This window comes from Onychostruthus taczanowskii, unplaced genomic scaffold (assembly GCF_017590055.1).
Source record: "Onychostruthus taczanowskii isolate IOZ18803 unplaced genomic scaffold, ASM1759005v1 scaffold47, whole genome shotgun sequence".
NCBI lineage: Eukaryota > Metazoa > Chordata > Aves > Passeriformes > Passeridae > Onychostruthus > Onychostruthus taczanowskii.
Window position 1 is genome coordinate 4,249,321 of NW_024502236.1, and position 22,823 is coordinate 4,272,143.

General features: G+C 40.0%; 1 protein-coding gene across 11 annotated transcripts in view; it reads left to right on the forward strand.

Annotated features, from left to right (window-relative positions):
* Window positions 1–22,823, forward strand: part of NRIP1 (nuclear receptor interacting protein 1) — a 141,299-nt gene that overhangs the window by 104,203 nt on the left and 14,273 nt on the right. For 8 of the 11 annotated variants that reach the window (XM_041414767.1, XM_041414763.1, XM_041414764.1 and 5 more), the window contains one exon: window positions 14,016–14,064. The exons of the other annotated variants lie outside the window; for them this stretch is intronic. The gene's annotated coding sequence lies outside the window, so the exon portion shown is untranslated. The remainder of the gene's footprint in view (window positions 1–14,015; window positions 14,065–22,823) is intronic. 11 annotated transcript variants of the gene reach the window in all.

The window sequence follows — 22,823 nt, forward strand, 5'->3', positions numbered from 1 at the left end:
AGGCCTGTGGAAAAGCATCTGTATGGTGCAATTCCTCCTCTGCTCATGCAGTAGGCACCGTCACTGATGTTACTAAAAACTAATGCTTAAAATTGTTAAAGCCTTCTAACAAGGAGGGTGTTTTGTGAGGAGAGCTGTGGTTCTTGGGAGTGAATCTATTTTAGTGGTAGGTGAAGGGTAGTGTTATAGCAGCTGTGACATAACTGCCAAAGCTGTGTCCTTCTTCAGTAAACTTAAATGCGTTTTGTTGCCGTATAACAGACTATAGTGCCTAGAAAATGACTGTACAAAACCAGACTAAAGGAAGCCTTCTGTGCTCAAGCAGAGAAGAATCACAACACCCTCTGCTGGTGCGAGTGACTCCTTCCTTTTCTCCTCAAGGACTTGCCTGGTGGATATCCTAGAAACAGTCAAAATTAGTTCTGAAGTATGATGCTGGCTCCTTTTGATTTAGCTGAGGTTATTTTAACCCATTTGTGTTTTTTTGTTTTCCCGTGTAGAAATTGACAGTTTAATCTGACCATTAACATACCACCACTCAAACAGATGGGGAGAACGTGGTGATGCCTTTCTCCCACACTCACATTTGGGGATCCATGTTGCTTTCTAACTAAGCATTCTCCTACTTGGCAAAATTTTGCTGGAGGTGGAGTTGGCGATTCTGTGTGCAAATGCACTTCTGAAGGAAGCACCCATCCCTTCAGTGTGCCCATAGCTGTATTCGAATAAAGCTGCTAAATCCATTGGGTAAACTTGTGGTTTCATGTGTTCCTGGGGCCTTTCCTAGAGGTTATCTCTGTGTCTTTGTCACTCTGTGGGATGATGAGCAGTCACGGGCAGGCTGGGCAGTTGGTTTATTTGTTTTTGTGTGTACAGTCATGCTCTCCAACTCTTGGTAGGCCTGTCACCTCTTAATACCCTCTGCTCTGCTTCCTGCTTGGCTCGGGATGACTGGGAAGGAAGTCACAGGTTAGGATGAGAAGTGGTCACTTTTTAATTCCTTCTCATAAAACAAGTCTGATATCTGCCACAGCAATCCTCTGCATGTTCCTGACCCTCCTCCTCCCTACCTGGCTTTAGCATGCACAGCATGCGGTGATGGGTGCTACTGCTTCCACCTGGGAAAAGCATCTTTTTCCCGGGATATTTGTGGAGGGAGCGGAGGCACCGAGCTCCCGTGTGCATTCGGCGAGCTGTGTGTGTCCCCGCGGAGCGCTGGGGAAATGGCATTTCCAGCAGCGGGGGAGGCGAGGGCCGGGCTGGAGCCGTCTGGGTGCCGGGCGGGAGCCAGAGCCCCGCTCCGAGTAAATGGTGCCTTACATAATTTGGTTATGAAAGAATTGCTGCGGGTTGAGCCTCCTCGGTGCCCTCCGGAGCGTCCCTCCAGCGCGGCCGCGGTGCTGCCGCCTGCGCGGGAAGGGTTAAGAGGAGACAACATCCTGTCAAAGACCTTGTTTTTAATTTTGCCTCTCACACTGGCACAGATCCGGCTAAGAGCAGCCCAGATTAGTTCGGGAAAACCTTTGAAGAGATTTAAGATGTCCTTCAGCCAGTTTGAAGGTTTTTGTCTTGCAAATCCAGTACAAGGGCGCCTGCAGGCATCTCGACCCTTGCTGTGCTGCTGATGCAGCTCAAGGTCACACTAACCCGCCCTGTGACATTCAGCAACACACACACGCACAAAAATTATGCGGTGAAACAGCTTCAGCATTCAGCCAACCAACAACTTCCTCAGTTCCTCACTAAAGGAAGAAGTATATATTTTTTCTGTCTTTTTTTTTTTTTTTTTTTGGCTTCGTAGATTTTTGCTGCAGGAAATAATCCAGGATTTCTGGTGTGTGTGATGACAAGGTCATTTCTTAATTAGAACACATGTAAAGAACAAAGCTAAATGGCTTCAAAACAGCTTTGTAGTTGATGGAGAGGATTTAAATTATTTAAAGAGATAGTCACCCAAGTATGATGGAAACTGAATTCTAAACACATTAACTCTTTCAGTACTCTGTGGTTTCCATATGCTACTCAAAAGGAAATGTCAAACTTGATGAGCATTATTGCAACTGCTGTTAAATGAGTATTTTTAACATGATTTATAGTTAGTGTTTTATTATCTTGTCTCTTATGAGAGTTATGACAGCAAGATTTTTTTTTCTTATTAAACAGTGGAATCTCACTGGCTAGAGATCAAGAGATCTCTAGGAAATTGCTTGTTGGAGATCAGTAGCTTAATTTCTGCTCTGTCTCATATTTTGATGAATGTATTAGCATTAATATATGTATGCATGTGTGAGTACACGTATGAAATATAGTGCAAGTATACAGGTATTATTCAGAGCTGCCTCTGGGAGTAATCTGGACTCCTGTCCTCAGTGCTCAGCGTGGTTGCAAGGCATAAGAACATATTAAAGGTGGATTTTGGGATTAGGGAATGAGAAATGAAAGGAGAGAATTGAGAAGAAATGGCAATTTCACTTAGTTTGAAATGACTGTGAGCTGACTGGGAAGAGGAGATGCATTTGAATTTTGTTCTTTGAATTTGCTTGTCACTTAGAGTCAAAGCACCTAAATACAAAGGTGTTGGTACCACTCTCTCAGCCATGGTTTCATGTGGCTGTATGTTAATTATTCATACTTTTAATCCTGTCCTCCTATTTTTCTTTTCCTTATTCTGTTTTCTAAGCTTCTTATCCTGTAAATGCCAGGGGCTGGTAAGGTGACCACCCTTCTGTGGTTGCCTTGGGCATGCAGAGCCCCAGGTGTCCACGGGTAGCACTCTCCTGTTAAAAGGATTGACCTGATGCACCAGAGGAGAAGCTGGATTTACTGTGGGCTGTAGGACCTGCCTTTTGGTGCCAGCACACTGTAACCTTCCAGCTTGTATGCTTAATAAAACAGTGAGGGCAAAAAAAAAACATGTGCGAGTTGTTTGTTCACTAAGGAGAAAAAGGCAAAAAAAAATAATCATGGAGTAGAAACTTTGCTTGCAGAGTTTGTGCTCTGTATATGCTCAGAGATGTCACTGCATGATTTGTCTGAGAACTGAAATGTGCAGAAATTAGTCTTCTCCTGTCATCAAAAGTCTAGTACTTAACTCAGATTTAAGTGTTTCAAGAGTAACTAACATAAAATTTACTGGGGGATTTATTTCTCCTGGTTGTTTTTATTCCTGTTTTGTTGTTTGTTTTTTTCCCGAGGTAAACCTTGTTCAGCTGGAACTTGCAGTGCAGTAAATGTCAGATGGAGTGTGCTTACTAGAAAGAGATTGTGCTGGCTCTGAGGACCTCCTGAGAAAGGAGGAACCTGCATTTGCCAGGATAAAGAGGGAAGATAGGGTGCTACAACTTCTTTCTTCTTCGGGTTGCTTTTTTCTTTTCCCTGCACCATCTGGCTCAGGCGAGGCTTGTGAGAACGAAATGACAGAGGGAAACAGGCTCCACACAAGGAAGGCACAGATAAGACAAAACTGATGTGCTCTGTGAAATCTGTATATTCCTGCCCTTGCCTGGGGTGTGCTGTGCCCTTAATATTATGGGAGACCTAAGCTCACCTGCTAGTAATTTCTAATTTACTGTCCTAATTCATCGATTTGTTATCACTAATTGTACTTCATTTACTTCTGTGTAGTTTCCAGTACCTAAAGGGTTGAAAGGTTGCTGTAATTGGCACCCGCAGCTGCTCTTTCTTTTGACAGGGGATAATTTTGCAGCCTATGCTTTGTGTGACAGCTGCCTAATTGGGCATTCTCCCCTTGTAGCAAGCCTGCCTCCTCCAGCCTCCCTGCTGACAAATGGTGGTGGATTATAGATGAGGACACGCTGACCCGTTCGACCTTGCTGAGGCAGCGGGGAGGGGCCTCCTGCTACTTGAGGGAAGCTTTGGGTCATTTAAAGGACAAGGTCATGAGCCAGGTGGGGAAATGACATGATATCACATGACAATAGCCCGATGACACGGTCAGTATGTCAAGGACAAACTCATCAGTATTGATTAACGCCGCTTTTTTTGCTGGTGTCTCTGCAAAGCCACTGATATTTCAAAAATGTTTTGCTAATTTGTCCTAGGTGAAGTGCCAGGCATTGTTTTGGGGAGCATTTGTGCAGTGTTTTCTTCTCAGTTCAGATCATGTGCAAAAGCAGTGTTGTTAAAAACCTGCCGATGAGAATTTGTAGGGCTCATCTTGATGTTTTTGGTAAATTGTACATCTGGTTGTACTGGAAGGAAAATGCCAGGAAGGATGCATGACAGGGCAGAACTTGAGGGGGAAAAAATTTCCTGCTTTGAAATTTCAGTGTCTCACTTTTTACTCTTTGAAAGGCACATATATGAACCACTATGAAAACACATGTATCTGCCTATGTACAGCTGACTGGAAAGTGAGAAAAGTCTTTAAATAAAAGATGACCAAAGAGAAAAGTTAAATATAAATTGCATGTTTAAAGAAAAAGTCTTATTTATATCAGCTCAAGGGCAATACAGTTAAGATAATGCCCTTCCTATTTTAAGAACTAGAACAGTATCCAACTATGCCAGGCAATAAAAACCTGCTAAGTGGGTTTTCGAAAATGTTGTGAATACAAGTGACAATGTTTTGAGAGCATCTTCGTGTTGCATTTCTATGCTAATAAACTTCAAGGTAAATGAACAGCTTGTTTGACATTTGCTATGTTAGACAATAATAAAATGCTTCTTCTGGAGTAATTAGACTTGATAGATTGATTATGTTAAGAGGTAAAGATAAATATAATCAGAAAGAGGACTCTCTCGAAGGGAGTTAGTGCCTGTTTTTGAACTTTGTGCTGTGGTTGTGGTTTGGCCAGTGCCTGGTGGTGTGTGTCACACCTGTGTGTGCGCACACACGGACACAGGGACACACGGACACATGCTCAAACACACGGCATGGTGTGCGCGGAGTTTCCGAGAAGCCGAGAGAGGAGCGTTCACCTCTGAGCCTCGTTCCCTTTTCCGAGAGATCTGATTTGTTGTGGGAAACTGTTGTGTCTGAGCCTCGTCAGTTCACCAGGATGTAATTTTACTCCCCCGAGGTAAAAAGCCGTCAGTGGTAAAGTGTGATAAATTAGTTCGCTCAAGTAGATGCGCGTGCGTGTGTGTGTGTTCAATTCTGACCTTGCTGTGCATGTGTTGAGCTGCTCTCGGTGCCCGAGTCAAGCCCGCTGGAGGTTTAGTCCTGTGCCCTTGTACACGTATACTTGATTAGTAGTTGTGGTTATCTCAGCAGAAGACATTCTGCCCTCCTCCTTGTATTGGTCGGGACCCAGGCATTGGGGAGTCAAGTCGAAGGAGAAAGAAAAGAGATTTTGCATTAGTATTCTATGAAAGCCTTACTGTCTGCAGAACAAATTGATTGCTACAGTGTACCTGTGCTTGGCACCACTGCTGTGAAAGAAAGGTATGGTTGTAATCTGTTTTATTGTATTACATATTGTGACACTCCAGGAATGTTTAACATGCGGCTCTTCTGTGGCACATGCTAGAAGTCTAAGGGAAGAAAAATATGTGAATGAATGAAAAGCGTGCGGGGCTGTGGTGTCGGCAGCTTTGTTTACTACAGCGAACTAAGTAGCCCCTGCTAATGAGACAAATTTATGTGCCAATGACAACGTAAGGAGATGATTAACTGAATTCTCTGTATTCTATTCAGTTCCTCACATCAGTGTCAGTAGTTGCTACGTACCTACACAGATAAAATTCTAATTAATGTTTTAAGGGGGTTTGGGTTTAGCTTTTTGCAAGATGATTAATGTGAAATATACTTGGACATGGATGTGTTTGCCTCTTTAAATGAAAATGTGTTGGTTTTTCCTAGTTATTAATCTGCTGTGACGGTCCTACATTGGGGGGGGGGGGGGGGTGTATGTGAGGGGGTATGGGGAGGTACAAAAACCTGCAAATCTTAGATGTGCTGTTATGATAAACTGCACAAGAACAAAGCTCAGGAAAAGTCTTAGAGGATTTGAGTCTTCATATCACACACAAACACACACACACCACCCCCCCTTTAGTAATGTGTAAATATGCACCCCTATTTTAATGGAAAATCTAGGGCTCTTTGTTTCCTTAACCCAGCTGTGGACTTTACATAGTTGATTCTCTGGTTTTACAGATGCTCAGCTGATGTCAGTTGTGTGGGAAGTATGAAGCACTCCATTAATAAAATTCAGGCTGTTTCACAGAGGGCTGTGCTTAGTGGTTCGTTCTTGGCATTGCTGAAATTTTGTTGCTGATTATTTGGATGTTTGCTTGTGGTCACTCCAAAACATGTGAAGTATCTGTTCTTCTCATGCAGACATTCCTGACTAATTAAGTTTAGGACAGGTGGCAGACTCCTCCTGGGCATTTAAATCTGCGTGTAAACCTAATCTAATAACTAGATGAGAAAATGAAAATCTATCTTTCCTGGTTTGTTATCACCACGCACAAGCCACAGAGGTATTTGTGAAATCCTCTCTCTACTCTTTGTCCTGGCAGGTAACAAATAAATGAGTTGCTTTAAGGAAATGAGGGACTTGGAAAACGCTCTATGTCCTGAGCAGCAATAATGCACTGTAGCAGTTACTTCTGTCTTACAGCCTTGCTGATTTAAGATTAACATTTTATGGATGTGGGGTACATTATATGAGTGTACCCTTGAGCTTCCATTTTACACCTTGCAGACAGTGTCAATACAGCCTTATCAATGCAAGTTGTTGATCTTCAAGATCTCTTGATGGCTGAGAAAATTTTTGAAGAACCCCAATTTGGGAGGGTCTGTGATGTGACTGTTCGGACTCAAATGTGGTGACTATAGTTGCACCTAATTACTCGAAACTTAGTTATTCAAACAAAATATTTTGTGAATAAGCTATTCTTCCCCAAAATTACTTTTTTTTAAAACACAAACACATGTTGTAAGAAAAAGAAAAGTTGGTAAGAACAGTTGCACAATTTACACAGCAGATGGAAGGATCCAGGGACTTCATAATATTTAACCATATTTAAGAGAATTTGAAATGGTTAATTCTTATCTCCAATTCTGTATTCAGTTTTTGTAGATTTTAACCAGTTGGTGACAGGAGGTTGAGTTGTGAAGAAGGTGTTAGATAAACACAGGGCAATACTGCATTTCAATGCAATTAACTTTTGTTCATAAATAATTCAACCTATGACTTTAAATAAATGATCAGAGGAAAAGAAAATGACATGTGATTAAATCGAAGTCCTTGAAAACATTTTACCAGTCAAGATTGCTGTGACTGCTTTGGGACTTCTTATAATTACTCTGTTGAGAAGACCCAGTTTTTAGAGTTGTGGGGGTTTTGTTTCATTTTGTTTTTTGTCAATTCTCAGTGTAGCATTAGAGATATGAGGTAGACACTTCTGATCATAGTTAAAAGTGGACTGATGATGTGTTATTTTTCATTTTGTCTTGATTTTCTTAGTGACATGGAATATATCAGCTTGAGTAGCCTGTGTTTATCCCAGGTTTTTGGTGGTTTTTTTGTTTGTTTGGGTTTTTTTAATGGAAGTAGAAGGATGTTTGCTGAATTAAAACTTCTAGTACCAGCTTTCCTGATTGAGCATGACTGATGACATTAGAATCTTGTTGAGAATTTTGGAATACTATTTGGCCTGGGGTAGACTGCTGTATTATGGGTGGGGTGATGGCGAAGACCAAATGAGGAAGAAAACCCAAAACCAAACACAACCCCCACCAAATAAATCAGATTTTAAAACCAGTTCTTGCTTATAATGAAAGTATGCAGTTGATTCCAGTATTGGTTACCTGTATTACACAGTTTTTCCCCTGGAAATACTTAATCTAAGTTTTAAGTAAGAGTTGGTGCTTGAGTGTTATTACCAGTTTAGGCAGATTTTAGAGCTGAATTCCAGATTAGATCTGTTTTTGAAAGGTAGCTGTGCCCTGCTTGAGATTACACAATGCTTGTTCCCCATCTCCACCCCTTTTCTTTCTGTTACCATGGCCTACCATAATAAAGAAGAAAGGAAGTGGAAGTGTTGCATAAGTTCAAGTAAATAGATTTTCGGTGCAGATACTGAAGGCAGACTTAACTCAACCGTTGCTGTCACTACCAGAATCCTGCAAATGCTAAAGGCAGTTGTGTAATTAATGGTCTTGTGTACTGAACTGAGACTGCTGCGAAACCTCTAGAGGGAATTATTGTGTCTCTTGTGTTGGTTAACTTTCCCGGAAAATACAGTCTGTTGCTGGTAGTTTGTTGGGGTGATGGGGGAGGATTTTGTAAGGCATGATGAAATATTCCCTGGCATCTTTTTCCTGACCACTGGACAAAGCATCTGCAGCAACAGAGCCAGGTTGAACGGTTGAAATGGACCTGTTAATAAAAATGAGATGAGTTTCACTTGAGGAGATGAGCGTGGTAGAGATAAGAAAATAGAAAGCTGTACTTTAAAATTTCAGTGTGTTTTTAAGATATTTTTGTTGTAAAATCATATAAAGAATTTGGACCTGATTTTGATACTAGCACCTTACCTAATGCAACAGTGGTAAATGATCTAGAATAGATGAAAATTATTTGTCGTTTTTTATGTAATCTGTTCCCTGAAGCCATTTATAAAATCTTGCCAAAAGTTCCAAAACCCTTTTAAAAAATTTTTTTGGATCTTCGTTTCTGCAGCCTCAACCATAGATGGCACTGACTATTAGCAATTAGAAGGTTTGGGATGCCTCCCCTCCTCCCAGACTTAGATGACTGAGCCACTGGCAACTGCTTGATCCATTTTCTCTCACTCTGGCAAAGAGAACAGTGTGGCAGGTATCTGTGAGTTCTACAAATGAATAGGTATAGGAGCAAAGGTACTGACTAAATGTGGTTAATTTGGAAACTTCCAACATCTGAAGCTAGAATTTGAGTTTGTACAAACTCATCAGAAATAATGTCAATATTGATTACTGAGGGGGAGCAAACTCATTTTTGCAGGCTTAGTTCTAGTTATTCAGGAGACTTGCAGAGGAGGCTCAGTCAGGCTTGGAGTAATTCAGCATTCCAGAGGCTGGGCACCACTGAGCAGTTCAGCACATGCAAAAAAAAGCTGTCTGTCTGGATTCACTTGCTGCTGCAGCATCAGCTCCTTCACAGCTGCTGGCACAGGCTGCTGCAGTTCTGCCTTTTCACTGGTGGAACCAGGGATGAATGCACACCCTGTGCTCTGGTCCATCTGAGTGTACTGCAGTTGAATTAGACTGGTAAAAGCCAGGTTTTAAGAGCTTTCTAAAGCAAGGAATTAAAAATGGACCTGTTTGGGCAGGAAGTTCTTGGATATATGTACAGACATACTTGTCTGTGAGAGACCCTTGCTTCAGGATAGAAAGGACTTCATAGTACTTGGTTAGGAAAGAGACTGAAAGTGGTCAGTGGATCAGAAGAGCTGCTGTGCAGTGGTTTTTGCACTGTATTACATGTTTTCCATGTGATAGTTCTTGCACAGTTTATTAGGCCTGCTTCCTCATGTTAGGTCCCTGAAAAATAGGGAAAGTTGGTGGAATTATATTTTTGATCATAATGTCATCATTCATGTTTGCTTCAGTACTAATACTTTAGTTCAGTACTGATGTGTTTTTTTTTGGAAAGAACGTTGTTTCAGCACATATAGTGAAGCACCCATATTACTGCATTTGACTGACATACATGTCCACCTGAGGGTGATGGGAATGCCAGTAATTTGTCTTATTTTGGAAGACAAATCATTTACTGTAGTGTGCAATTTCTACTCCTTTAGTAGTAAGCACCATTGTTTCCTCAAGTTTAAGGTACCCAATTGTTGTTTGGTTTCACTAGTACAGGGAAAACCCAGAAAAACCAAAACACCCACAAACTGTGGAGGGAATGTCTTGTAATTCAGCCAAAATTCAGAAAATCTTTATTTGCTATGGATATGGAGTCAATGTGTTACTGAGCAAGCTGCTTAATCTTCTCCTGTTCTTGATGTTCCTCTTGCGTAGAGTAGCAAAATTCCAAAGCACTGCTGTGGTATGTTCATGGATGTTCCTAAAATGTTCTCCTTTGTTCCAAGATGGAATCTCTTTCTTGCTATTTTGACAGTACCCGGTAGCCTCCAACATGGTTTAGACCCACACAGTGCCTGTAATGAGAGGTCCTGGTGAACAACGTAGGAGTGAAATTACTGTGATCAGTCTGTAAAATAGCAGCAGCCATCTAACATCAGATATTTAGATGTCAGATTGAAGCAGGTCTTTGGTAGCTGAAATGCCTCTTACTTGTTAGTTTGCTTGTGAGTGGGGTTTTTTAATGACCTCAGTTTATGTATAAGCAATATGTAATTTAATTCTGTAGTTCATGTAAATCCAGAATACTTTGGGATTTTAATTCCGGATTCATGTAGTGAATGGCTAAGTCTGTGAAAGTCCTTTCTGTACTTAGGATGTTGCTTATACTCTGCAGCTTGGTGGTGGAGTACATTAAGATTATTTTTTATTGGTATTATTATTAAGTTTTTAGATTATGGTTGTATGTTTCATCAGAAAAGCCCCTGATGTTTGGTCAGCTTCAAACATTTTCTTCTCAGCTTTTCTAACTGTGACTGTCATTTTACCAGAGAAAATAATTTCATGGAAGGGTAGTTCAGATGCATGTTTTTTGTAATTTGCAAGTGTGGACACTTGCACATAGTTACAGCTGACCAAGTACAGTCAGCGGTGGAAGAAGTATCTTACCAACAGTTTCCTGCTCCTACAAAAATTTCTTCTGTTCTCCAAGATTTATGAGGTTGTGATGTCAAAGGTTTTTGTAGCATTCAGCTAGTCATGATGGAGTGCAAGCCAGTTTGAAATCAAAACTGGCTGGGTGAGCTTTACTGTGCAAAAATTAAGCTCATAATCAAATTTGCCAATTATACAAAAAGAAATGTTAAACAAGGGAGGTTTTAGTACCTGAAGTGGCAAAGGTTGTGCATACATATCCCTATCAAATAGTCTGGTTTTTCTGGATGTGCATTAGAAAGACTTCATAAATACTGTTAGCTTTCTTTTGCTTATTATTTGTGAGGAACATGGATCATGCTTGCTCTTGAAAAATAGACACTTGCTTCAAGTAAAGTAACTGAAGTGAAATATAAGAATTCGTGGGAAATACAAGAAAGATGTTTTCAGATACATTAGCAAAAAGAAGCTTGTTGTTACTCTGTGTTCTTGAATCATTCATGTCTTACCGAGCAGCTGGCAAAAATAAGTTGCATTCAGTGCATGCTTTATCTCTTACATGTGGAAGTGAATTGCAAGAATGGTTTAAAGTCTGTTAATCTTTGTTTTGGAATCTTACCATGCCCCCATATAAGTGAAGCTTTTTGGTTTTGAGTGGTGATGGATACACAGTAATTTACTGTTTTTTCTCATTTTTTCCCGCCCATCTGTTTTTCAGCAACAGATTAGTCAAGATGTTTTAGAGCTTCCAGTCCTTCTTCTTGTTCCTTTGGTCAAAATCACCATAAAAACAGTGTCAACCCCTGAAAATTTTGGACTTTCCATTCACATGCATTGTGACAAAGTTTACTGCAGTTCACTGGAAATGCTTCCTATAACGTGGTAGAGAAATATAGCTGGTGTTTTAGGGACTATGCTACCTAGAATTTCACCTCTGGCTTTATATTTTAGTGCGGCAAACTGATTATAATGTTTTACAGTGTGCAGTATCCCACCTTAACTTGTTTCTGCTTGTCGTTTTTTGTAGTTTAGGGCTCCATGCTGGTCAGGCAGCTTGAACAGTCTCACAGTCTTTCCTGGCATTGATGCTTTCTTCCTCTTTGTATCTACTTTTCCCCTACATCTTTCCTTTCTTAATCTTTGTTATCTCTGCATCTCATCTCAATTTGTAAGCACTTTGTGGTCATAGTCTGAATTTACAGGAATATAAAACATTTTACAATTGTAATTATGCCAAATGTCAAGCACAGACACACTTGCTCTCATAAACCCGGCAGCATATAAAGAAGGCAAGTGGATTTTGCATCCTGGTAGGTTATTCTTGGTCACTCAAACTGTTCACCTTCCAAAGGGCTACGAGAAGCTCTGGTGTACATGATTTTATAGGAAGATACCAAGGTAATTTTGGAAGCAAGGGTTATGTTTTATTTGCAGTAAAACAGAATTCAGACGTTGACCCAGTAAATCAAACCACTCTGATTTGAGGTGGAGAAATTATGTTTAAAAAAAATGGAGACTTGAAGTATGACGTCTGCTGTCTGGGCTGGGAAGGTTATTTGATGAAGGCAGCTGGGACACAGAAAGCTTCCTTGGTTTCATTGGAGGACATCTGGGTTTATGCTTAGCCAGTCCCTGGGACACGTGCTCCCTCAGCCTCCACCTTGCTCCCCAAAAGTTTCCTCATCCATTTGTCATTGTTTGTTGTCATGATTAAAAGTAAGTGGTCTCTCTGAAAAGAAGTATCTCCTTTCTTTCCTAGGAGCAGTATTTTTTCACTCTCTGGTCTTTTTTTGCCTCTGTGCCCTCTGAAGTGAGAGCAGGTTGCATCAGGGTAGGGGTATTGTCATTGTACCAGCTGGAGAAGTGAAAGAGCTTTTACTAGACTTCTAAAAAGTAGCAGCTCAAGAGAAGGGGAGCCCTTTGATACTGTATTTTAGCCCTTCTACATTATATTTTAGGCCTTTTGTTCCCTTTTCTTCCTATCATTAGTCTGTGTGTTCTGTTGATATTTTAGGGTATATCATTCTTTACTTCCCTTCCAATCATATGTAGTAAAATAAAGGCATTGGGTGAAAACTGTTATTACAGTAGCACATATTGTTGTACTGCAAAACCAATAAATGCATTTTTTCTTCTGTAAGAGGAAGAGAAAACATACTTATTTTGGAGGCCAGTGTTGCTCTAGGGCTTCATTTAATTGCTGTCCAGCTGAACTTGTCAGCATCTCACAAGTGCAGATGTATTTATTTTAAACTTCATATAGACTATGATGAGGAAAAGGGAACAAATAAGTCTGTGAGGAAGGGCAAGCAACATATATAATTTGTGTTTTGGCTTGTGGTCTTGCAGGAGGTATTTTGGTGGATTTGGATTAATTTTTGCTGTGGTAATTTACTGCTGGAGGAGAGGAAGAAAGAGCCTCCAGAGTGTAGATGATCTTCGCCTGGGGAGCAGTGCAAAAGCATAATGGAATTTCCTGTGTGAGAGGTGCCTGAGTGTTACAGTAGAAATGAGTGTTTGTGGAAACAAAAGGGTAAGGAAAGAGGACACAATAAGTGGTTAGGTTATGTGGATAGAAATGAAAGTTATTAATGTTCGTAGAATTCAGATGAGAAATTCTAAACTTAATCTAAGGCAAGAGAAAAACAATTGAAAAACAATTGGAAAACAAGTTAAAATAAAGGCTTATATGAACAGAGTGTCTTCAGGGGAAAGATTACAATAACAGCTGTGTTTTGTGTAATGTGGAATGGTCTTTGGATGTCGTTAATGCTACACTAGTGTGGGTTGTGGAAGTGGGGAGCTGTGGGAAGACTGAGTGAGGGTAATGAGGAGAGCAGGAGAAAATGAGTAAGATTCTAGAGAAGCAGAATGCAGTGCCATGGGTGTGTTGTGTGTTGCTGGTTTCATTTTGGTTGGTTGTTTGGGACTTTTTTTTTTGTCATGGTGCGTAAATGGATAGTGGGAATAAATGGATAGCGTTAGAATAAAGATAATCTCCTAATGACAGCTTTTTTTTTTTTACCAAGTGGGTAGTATTAACCAGGCAAGGAGAGCTATCCCCTCTCTCCTGGTAGGTTACCTTTACCAGCTTGCTCATTTGTCAAGTTCTAATACCCTCACAAATCAACCACAAGGATAACCAGCTTCTGGGGAAAACTTTATATGAATCTGTTTATACTGTGTTAAGAAGTAAGACAGGCTCCCTTTTGTGAGCTGATACTGAATTAACAAAATTAATTTCCTGTTACTATAGAAATAGAATTATTTTCCACCATAAGTTTCTACATCCTGATCATAATGTATTTATTTTTGGCAGGGAGGAGTGAAAACCAGATTCACAAAGATCCTGCACTGACATTTGAAAGGTATGAGTTTCTGCACTGAACTTGAAAAGTTTATTAACCTGTATTTTTTTTCACCCCAGACATGGAGTGGTAACTTTATCTCATTCACACTAGCTTTGGTTCGTATGCTTCCCAGGAATTCCAGTCAGTAGATGGTTCATTTCACATCCCTGTGTAGTCCTGATCTCATTCTCCTGACATTGCTAACTAGGGTGCTGAGGTAACAATTTGCTAAGTTTCCTGGGAGACTGAAGGCATGCTCACCTGCCCACTAAAACTTCTGGCTTTTTCTCAACATGGATTTTAAATTGTATGATTTTAAGAGCATTAAGTCCCTTTGAGAAAATGTTTCTGGTTGTGGGTTTTTTATGGGATTTTTTCCCTCTCTTATTCTTCTGTTGCCCTCTTTGGCTTGTACCTCCCTTTCCAATATGATTTGCTTCAGCATTTATTGGGTATTTGGGAGTTTGTGGTTCTGTAAGATTCTGAAGGTACTCACAAGTCTTAACTGCTACTGAATGAAATCACATTAATGTGTTAATTTGAGTTCTTTTGTTCTCACTCACTGATGAAATTGAGCAACAGAATTTGAACAAAACTATCCTTCTTTAGCAAGATTATGTATAGACTGAAAAATAAAAGGAACCAAAAAAAAGTGCTTTATTAGCAATGCAGGCAGTCAGTGAAACTTACTTCAGTTTCTTGACAAGGCCTTACTATATATTGATTTAGAAAACACTGGAGTTATTGATGCTACATTGAGCTGGGAGATGACTCTTCCAGTTACATCAAAGAAAGATGGCTTTATAGAACACAGAGAACGTGGGTTGTGACCTGTCAGCCATATCCAAACATCTGCTATGGCAGGTAAACTGAAAATAATACATAGCTGATCAGCTGAATTGATAGAGTTGTGGTTATAGATAATAACTATCAGATAATGACTTTATACTACATCATACATGGCTTCAGCTACTTTGGTGCAGTTTCCCCTGTTTATTTGCTAGATTCTTGACTTTCAGGTCTTCAGTTATGACAACTTCCCCCACTCTCACCACATTCTTTCAGTACTCTCATCAAGTGTATAAATTAAAACTGTAATTTTGAGCTATTTCCCCCAAGGCTGAGACAAGATTTGCAGAGAGAAATTCACCACCTACATCCCACTGCCTTTCATTGTTACACATTTTATTTGGTGATGAATCGGTATCAGACTTTCAGCATATAGGAAACTGAATCACCTGCAATGGCTGCTGTGTGTTGAACAACTGGAGGAATGGGAACTCTGGAATAATTGATGTTACACATCTTGGAAATCCTATGCTGTGTCCTCAATGATAGAAGAACGCTGAAACTTTAAATGTTAACTAGTTTGCTTTTAGTAGTCATGATGCTTAAACTGGTGATGTGTTACTGGGTTTTAGCATGGTAGATACCCCTCTGGCCTATGCATATGTCTGTAACTTTAATATTTTTTGACTCATTTAGATGCCTCTCTCATGAACAGATCTGCATGTGTGCATAACCTTGCCATTACTTTATTGTCCATTAAAATTCATAGGTGTACTTACGTCAGGGAAAGTAAGTAAGTAGAAAGGAAGTACAAAGTTCAAGAACTTAGTACTACACTGTTCATCAATAGGCTGTTTTAAGATTTTTAGAAACATATTTGACATTTCACACATGTAAATATAACTACGAACAATAATTTTTCTAAAAAATGAGTAAAAATCGTACCTTTACAGAATTGGGGATTGATAGTTCCATCCAGTCCTTCAACATTATCCATTGTTGTGGACTCTTGTTGACTACTAAATTGACCAGAAATACTTTTTGCTAGCTGTCATATTTGTTGTTGCTGTATTGCCTGGTTGGTTGTCATTACCCCCTTTTAAAAGACAGCACCCTTGAAGTGCTTTACATTTGGATCACTGTGTGGAAAGATGCCTGTTCCAGCTCTCCAAAGAGGAATGGATAAGAACTGGATTGAAGATATTTTCTACGTGGTGTCACAGCCAAAACCAGCACTGGCTACTGACAGCAGCCTGCACATGCACATCCCTGCAGCTCGATGAGTGGGGGATTTGATCTGAAGTTCAGAGCAAGAAGAAACCCCTTGCTTCTGCAGGTTTTGTGTGTAAAGAGTGTGAGCTTGTATTTAAAAGGAAAAAACCCAAACCCACAATGGCTGTTGACTTGTTTTATCAAAGGTTTGGTTGTGAAGATTAAAGAGGGTTTTTACAGTATAAGCTTGAGAGAAGACTTGCCATGACAACTGAATGAATAGTTACTCACTGTAATACAGCTCAGTTAAAGCAAAGGGTTTTTCATGTGTTTGTAAACCTAAAAAAGCTATGTGACTCCAAATAAATTTGCTGTAGGGTTTCACATGTTGGGCAGCTGTACTGCTAATAATGATGTGTTTCCTAAAATGTTTTTAGTTGTGAAATGTCCTATATACACATTTTCATGTGTACTTGGTTCTCAAAGTAAGCTGCTGATTTGTGGATGTGGAAGGAACTTCTGCTGCTTAGTTATAATCAATGCCTGATTTACTTTTTTATTTTTCCCTTTCTAACTCTTCAATGCAGTGAGAAGCTTTATCAGCTTTACACGAAGTAGGAAGGATAGAAATTCCACTTGGAAAAAAAAAAATAACCAGCCTCCCCTTTTCTCCCATTTTGCTGAAAGCGCTTACAAAATGGGGGACTAAGGAAGAGCAGAATTGTACTGCACTGAGGTCTACAAGTTAAATCAATTTGATCTTAAACCAGTGACTGTTTTAAGGTCTGATGAATCACTATCAGAGTTAAAAGCACCTATACCACAGTGCTGAGAAGCTGGCATCCCAGGCTCCAGGAGTGATTTGTATCTGGCCCTAGTAGCTCAGGCAATACTATAGCTTAAAAGGGTGACAACCTAATTCTTGTGAAGGATATTTTCAAAAAGGAGACAAGTTTTTAAATATTTTTTTCCATCTTTTTTTTCCTTTGAGGGCTTTTCATTAGTAGCTGAGACAACCCAGTCATACAGGTGGCAAATGTACTACTTCTGCAAAAATGGAGGAAAATCAGTAAAGAAATGTTAAATAGCTGAAACAAGGTACAGGAGGGTATGTGATAGCATGAAGGTTTTACTGGCAATGTCCAAGATGCCCACATACTAGTGAGCTATGCAGGTCACTCCAAATGGGTTCCAGTAAAAGCTTTAATATTAACACAGGCAGTCCCAGTTATAGACATATCTCTCTGTCTAAATATAAATTGCTCCCACTCATGTCTAGGCTAACATCAGAGCAGTGCTGGTGTTCAAAGTGAGGGTTAAGAATTAAGCGTACAAGCCACACTATTCTTTAAATTACTGCCTATTACAATGAGCATGTAAACTTTGTGGCAGCAGTGTAGCTTTGAATGCCATTGTGTCACCCAAGACACCTCTTCCTCATGTTCAGGCAGCAGAAGGGTGCAAGTGGTAGACGTGACCTGTGAGATAAATACTCTCCTGCATGTGTTTAAAGCTTTGAGAATGTATCAGTGCGTGGATGGATGGATAGATCAGTAAATGACTTTCATTGCTGACTATTTTCAGCAGCTGAGTTTTAATGAGTCTTTCAACTGTTGCTACTGTGTTTAATCTGCTCACTTACTCAGTGTTCAGCATTTGAGAGGCTTTCTAGGAGGTAAATGTTGTCCTGATTACAGAAGAGGTTAGTTTGATTGTGTTCTGCACAGACCTTGAGGTTCTTTTTGTTAATTGAGAAATATATGCTGTGCACACAGATAATTAGGATAAATAAGCAAGTGTTGTGCTTGGAAGTGCGCATCCAAATATACAATTGTTATATATGATAAGTGTCTTGAACTGCTGCAAGTTAAAACCTGAGGTCCTTATTCTTTAGCACTGGTCTTGCTATGTGTTTGAGTGGATTTTCCTTTTAGATTGTAATTTAATGTGTATTAGCAATGGCTGAATAGAGTGAAAAGGATGGCAAAAAGTGTCTTTCACTTCCTTTACATTTAACATAAGAGCTTTTCCTTAATTTATTTGCTGTGCTGCCTAATAGCTCTTATCAAAATAAATAAGGACAGAGCAGCTGCTCTTAAATGTAGGGAATACTTAAAACATGCAATGTACCAATGTGAAGAAAATGAAGTGCAGTGGTATTTCTGGTAAGTCTACTAAAAAAAAAAGATACATCCAGAAGCTTTGATCAAATGCCAGCTCTTACATCAGTCCTCTTTGTAATCTTTCTTGCTGATCTGTGACCTTGACCTTGTGTTTGTGTTTGTATGTCAAATCTATTTTAGGGATGGACAAACTAAGTTCAGTTTAATGGGATTTATCCTCCAGCTCCACAGGATACCTTAGTAAAATATAAAAATTAAAATATTTGGGTCAGTTACATTTTCAGTCATCTTTTAAGATTTAGTGGGTTTGGAAACATTGACTTTGTTGTTGTTGTTCTTGGGAGATGGTTCTTACAAAGACATCTTTAGCTCACCAATAAACTCTTCTAAATTCAGCATGGGCCTTCTGCCTGGAGGTGGGGTTTTCTCTTCAAGCATCTCACCAGTGGCTGTGCTTTTGTTTGGCATTGAGTGAGGTTCAGCAGTGAAAGTGGTCCCTGCTCTTTGTCCTGCCTCATGCCACTTGTAATCCCGTGTTCCCACGGGGAGAGCTGCAAAAACAGACACTTGACAGGATCTTTGGTGTTTCTTTGGACTGGGAAGAGGTCCTCAGTCTGGCTTGCCTTGTAGGAGCTTTGTGCCACATGCACTCAGCAGATTCTTGAGCACAGCCCTTATTTAAAACATGAGCAAACAGGGCAGCAGAGTTGGTTGGTGTAACACCGTCACTTTGGCATATGGGTTCATAAAGCCTTACTGAGGTTGTTGGTTTCACGGGCATTGTGAAATAGGGTCCCAAATTAGCTAATACTTATGTGCAAGTATGGAGTAATAGAATTATTTTTAACAGGTCTTTTATTACTGGGGTAATGTTATTTTATGTAGAAAATTACATGCTTTCTTCTAAAATCAGTCAGACATCTATGTTACTTTGTTTTATACTTTTTTATTTGGCACAAGCATCAGTTTTAACTCTCTTGACAGTAATGGAACAAGCAATAATAATAATAAGTAGCTTTATTTTTTTGCTATTACAATTGTTTTCTCCATGAAGAACTCATTAAAAACAGATATAAAATGTTTCCTTTCCACAAATTTGTGTTGGCATATTATCTTCTTAAAATGTATGGCACTATTATCAGCATAAACTTTGGGAAATTATTTCAGAGTGTATGTCCTTACAGTGAGGGATAGTTAAACACTTCCCCTTACCAACTATCCATTGTTTCTGCTATGCCTTTGTGGCAGTAAGTACTGTTTTCACTGGTTTTGAATTAAGTCGGTATTTAAATTGTTCTCATTTGACGCATGGCTAGAGGTCAGGTCCTATTCTTTATGTGTGAGGGTCAGATGATCACCTCTGTATACATCTATATGACTTCAAGTCCTTTTAATATTTTACTTAGGGATTTATGCTGTGAATGTTGTTAGATTAACTCTGGCGTTGTCATAAGGACTTCTTGTCCTTTTGTCTTTACAGGATGTTATGAGCCTCTTCTCCCAAGGTTTCACTAAAGCCGGTTCTTATGTTTTATCTTGAATTTCATTTGGCTTTATTGATGTTTTGGAAAGAAAAAAAAAATTGAACTGTGCTAGTAGAGACCATCTTGCTAATGCAGATTTTTCCTTTCTCATTTAATTGTAGGTATATGACCCTTTTCTGTGTCCGCAACAGCCTTTGTAAGCATCATCCACAATAAGCTGAACTCTCCTAAAACAACAGAAGCTATAGTGTCCCCTTTACTCACTTGAAAAAAAAAACCCCAAACCACAAATCATCTGGGTCTCTAACACGGATTTATGGGGGTTTTACATATAGTTGAATGCTATGTGGCTGTGATCCTGTATTTCACCTTGCCTGGAATTCCTGTGTATTTGTGTTCAGTTAGCTAAAGCCTGTTCTGTTGAGAAGTCTACAAAGTGGCTTTCATTCATAACCATGAGATGCTTGGTCCCAAGTGAAACACAGCTATTACTGTCAATAAAATACTGTGAATTACTTTTTAGTCCTTTGTTGCACTCTGACATCTGAAACCCATTCTTGGTTAAAATAACATAAAGTGATTTAACATATGCCAAACCACCTAACATAGTTATTCCAAGAAATACACCATTTTAGTGCACTGCTATCAGTAAATGCCTGTATCTTTAGATCCCTCCAACAAGCAGGAGGTCAGAGTTGTGTGGAAATGTATTATCTGCATGCATTGATCATAACTCAAAAGCATTACCCAGGAGAGGACATTGATTTCTTCAGTGTATATTAATCACACTTCATTCCTGGGGAGTTGATATAGAGTTAAATGCATAATCAGTGATTTGGTTTTGTAGGTGTCAGAGGGAATGGAAATCTGTTTGAGTTTCCTTTTAATTGCTTGTTTATAGGCAAGTGGTTTACCAAACACTGGAAAGGTGCATCCTCTGTCCATGCTGTTCTATATTGTCCTCCTCTGTTCTGAAAACAAGTCTTTGTATAGATTTTTGTATGTTCTTTGCTCTTGGTCTCTTGAATAAGGAGACTCAATTAACCAAAAGCTTTTCTGCTCACTGTATTTCTGAGCTCAGATCAACACCCTTTCCCACGTTAGTTGAGATTCAGTGATACATGCTATTTCTGGATTCCTGTCCTTAATGGATGTGTGATGGGGGTGTAAGTTCTCTGCATTATCTTTCAGTTTCTGCCCTTTTTTATTTCAGCAGCAGAAGACCATTGAGCAGTGACTAATGGAACGGGTTTAGGTGTCAAATACTTGCTCCTTCACAGGTGGTGTTCCTAAGTTGAATGTCTGTTCTTCCTCATTCCTTACAATTAGCAAAGACTTGGCAGAGTGAGTTTCTAAGTTCATGCCTAGAGTGTTAGCAGACCATAATCAACAAGTGAACTCGAAGATGTCCTTTACAGTGCCATTAGAGAACGAAATATAAATATTCCTCCAGTAGTATTTGTAAGAACAAATATAGGTATGTGAGTCTGGGTAAGGAATTGACTGAAATGTCTGTGGAACACCGGGTGAATAGTAAATTATATGAACAGCATGGGATATTCTGTATCTGTATCTAGGAGTGATTACTTCTGTGATGCTCTGTTCTTGTACTTGTTAGAATAAGAAATACTTGCTTAAGGTAGGCTGAGCTATTGTTTGAAGAGTGTCACAGCATGACAAATGGCCACACGTGTTTCATCTCTGAACTTTGCAGCAGGAGGTTTTGACGAGCAGGCCACATTTGGATTAAGCTGTGTATGGTGCTTAAGTGTACTTGTAAGCCTTGGAGAGCTGCTGCTTTCACAAACTCAGATTTCAAGGCAGTTGTCTGCTCCCCATTTCCTCCTTCACATGTACTTCATCTCTTCTGGGGGTTTCATTGGGTTTGGGATTATGTTGAATGAGGGATTTTTTTTATTTCTCAGGTAGGATTTTGGTTGGTTGGTTTAGTTTTTTATTAGGGCTTTTTTTTTTTTTTCATTTTCAATTCCTTTCCCACTCCTTACTGGTAGCTTTATGAAGTGAGATACAAAAACCACATGTAATTTAGGGAGAAATGTCTGCCTGTGGCCTTCTGCAAGCTGTGCACCAGATCTAGAAGATGTGGCTGGGATGGGTTAAGTGCCAGCATCGGATGACTCTCAGTGTAACCAACAGTGCTCAGAATTTGGGTTTTTCACGGGGCAGAGCTTTGCCACAGAGTTTGAGGTGTTCCTGCTTGCGTGTTCTGGCAGGGTGCGCAGCCTGTCCTGGCCGCCTCCCCAAGCAGCCCTCTGCGTGGCTATGGAAATCTGCCTGACATTCCCACGCCTTGTTTCAGCACACGCTGGAAATGTCGTGTTCCCCCTTGATATATATTACATACTATCCCCAAGCTCCTCGTTGTTGTCATGGGGTGGTGTTCCGTGGTCTGAGTGAGTCACAGATTTCCCGGACTGGAGAATCCCATGTGAAATCTGAGGAGTGGAGGGACACTTGAGATGAGATGACTGAATCCCCCTTTCCACACCCCAAATGGAATGTGTAGGAACGGCCTCCCCTTCCTTATGTGCCTCTGGTGCCGCGATTAACAGCAAGAGTAATCAGCATTTACTTTTTAGTGGTCACTTAAAAGCTGGAGTAAATCTAATTAGTCTCTACCATGAGAACACTTGGGGTATTTTCTCCCCCACTGAGTTGTTGGCTCGCTAACCTTTCAGTCCAGTGGTCCGACAGGTCTTAGAGGAAAAACTGTGTCTTGTGCCTGCTGTGCTCTTGCTTCTGTGTTTCTGTCGATTTTGTGTGACTTAAAGATTCAGTTACTGAGGATTTGTGGGCTTTTGTAAAACAGTAGATATTGCATCCTTTTGAACTGTTTCATCATCTGTTATGGAATTGGTTTGCTCTAGTGTTTTTCAAAATGCTATTACTGAAACTGCTAAAATAATCAGAAGGTTTTGATCGGGCTGGTTTGGGTCTGATCCCTTCTACACACCCCCTCCCACTGCTGCCCCATCCCCACAGTGAAGAAAACACCTCTTTCTGTTGTCTAAAACTTAAAGTCAGGTCGGGGCTGGGTTTGGCTTCACACAGCTTAACAAAAACACAGGAAAAGGCTTTTCCATTGCCGTGCCTGTGCAGAATTTGGCCGCCAAGCCGCGGCTGTTGCTAATCCTGCATTATCCAAGGG